The 2500-nt window shown below is 41.4% G+C and overlaps 1 protein-coding gene across 2 annotated transcripts in view; it reads left to right on the forward strand.

Moving 5' to 3' along the window:
* The window catches only part of nlgn2b (neuroligin 2b), a 64639-nt gene that overhangs the window by 23225 nt on the left and 38914 nt on the right, over positions 1–2500 (forward strand). The gene's annotated exons all lie outside the window — the stretch shown is intronic.

The following is a 2500-nucleotide window of genomic DNA, read 5'->3' on the forward strand; positions in this document are numbered from 1 at the left end:
CAGCGCCCCCAGACCCCCCACCACACACACACACACACACACACACACACACACACACACACACACATCATACTCTCCCAACTACTGAGACACAATTTCACCCTTATGGTTTGATAAACAAACCATTTGTCCTTTCCTCTCTTTCTAGTCCTGTAGTTACAGTGAATAAGGGGTAGTAGCTCTCACACAATATGAATGGTTTAGAGAATGGCTCTCTCTCTCATATTTTTCCGAAAAAATCTTGACCTTTTGGCTTTTGGTTTTGGAAGAGGATCTGAGGTGGCCAAGTTGTGTGTTTGCTGTGAGTGTGGAGGGACAGTCTGGTAGATAAGGGCCCTTCAGTGATGACACTGTGCACCCGTGAGATTACCAAACAATAATAGCACTTAGTCGCATGCTAACACTCCAATGCCCGCCATCTGTTCAAATCTGTGTGTGTGTGTGTGTGTGTATGGGGTGGGGAGGGTGACAAGGTATGCATGTATGTATTACTGTGTATGTGTTTGTGAGCATCTTTTTATATGTATTTATTTATTTTGTGTGTGTGTGTGTTTGATTGTTTGTTTGTTTTTATTTATTTATGTCCTCATTTATACACATATCTGCCCCTAATCTCTACACCCACCCAAGCTGGCTGACCTAGAGTTGACTGCGATATGTGTAGGTTTTTTTTTTCTTTTTTTGTACATTTTGTAAAAGATTGACGTAGTTTTACACCCACCTTCTGTTCAGAAGCTGAACAAAGACCACATACAGCATTTTAAAGTGACACTGAGTAAAGAGGATATGACATAAAATGCTGCAAGTGCTTGAAATTGTCAGCATGTGCAAAAACACTGTGCAAAAACACTGTGCAAAAAAAGAAAAACGAAATATGCGAGACAGTAGTTTTATTGCTGCCACTTAAACAGGCTTTTCTTTGCTGGCATACTCTTTGGTCTGTTATGTAGATTGGAAGCCAAAGATCTGTTTGCTCAGCAGATGATTCTCCTGCATTTAAAATTTACTCCGAACAAAAACCAAAAACAAAGATTATAATTATCGCATGTATGATTCAATACGCTTGCACATGTACGCAGATTCGCACAAAAGCCTTTTATTTATTTATTTATTCCAGCAAAGGGGCAAAAAAGCAAATCTAGGACATCCTAACAAGGGGGAAAGATGTATTTTCTTAATTAAACAAACAGATGAATCGTATTTATACACAAGAGTCTCTTTTCAGGTCCCTTTTTTTCTATTGTGGATTGTGTTTTCTTTTTGTTCTCTTCCTCCTGTGGAGTCGATGGGCAAGCATTCGGTGCAAGATGTGCAGAATCCGTCCACGCGCTGTACCCCCCCCCCCCCCCCCCCCCCCACACACACACACTCTAAAACCGCATTGCTGCATGAGGCCTAAATCACACACCGCAGCCTGTCTGCTGCACAAATTTATCTCAAAGTGGCTTTCGTCCAAATAAAATCTAAATCAAACGAAAACATAGTTCCTCGATTGCCACTCAGGGACATTATGGCACACACGTGGCCACGCAACGGGCCCTTCTTACGCACATGCTCTCCACCGAGTGTTTCGGTCTCTTCATTTGAGAACGAAATAACCCTCCACAGTTTCTTTAAGGGTAGCCAAACCAATATGCCTCTGAAATCAATTCATTGACCTGCACGCAGTGCTTTTTTTTGTGTGATGAGGTTTAATAGGAAAGGGAATTGATGTATATGTGTGGAACGATCTCACTGGGGTTAGTTTCTCTTTTCATCCACACCTACGAGGCTCGTTTGTAGACGGGTTTGATTTCAGCTAATAAGTATTGATTCTCCTGCGCTAATTAAGAGGCATATTGGAATGTAAAGGTGTTCTTTCAACATATTCTTTTGAATTTAGCCCAATTAAGCACATTATGTGAGCAGAGTTCCTTTGCAGCCTAGCTAATTAACAGGTGATTTGGAACAGAGATCCACTTGCGCACACTATTGCGTGCATACACACCAAGGTCCTTTCACGGACACACATGCACACATGCACACACAAACACACACACACACACACACACACACACACACACACACACACACACACAAAGGCACACACACATTTCAAAGCAGACCCTTGGGAGAGACAATGAGGCATCAATGCAGAATATCAAAACACTGTTTTACAGGAACATGATGGGAAGTAAAAACTGGGATTTTTTTGTTTTCTTTAGGAGAAACTTTTTGGTTGTGGCAGTGTTGCATAAAAGCCCATGTGGTTTGATGCAGATACTCCACAAAATATTGCCTTTTACCTTTCATCTTTTAAATGAAAGTGGACTTCGTTCAATCCAAACGCAAAAATGTGGAACCTCCAAGGGTTCTGTAAGAAAATACATTTATTTTATCTGGTATTCACCAATGATTCCTCTGCAAGGTGGGACTCATTTCGCTATCCCCCGATTGTAATGCATCCTTAGCAAATCCGGTGTGCGAATAACCTTGATACTCAAAACTCACAGCAGAGTAC

This window comes from Clupea harengus, chromosome 8 (assembly GCF_900700415.2).
Source record: "Clupea harengus chromosome 8, Ch_v2.0.2, whole genome shotgun sequence".
Taxonomy (NCBI): domain Eukaryota; kingdom Metazoa; phylum Chordata; class Actinopteri; order Clupeiformes; family Clupeidae; genus Clupea; species Clupea harengus.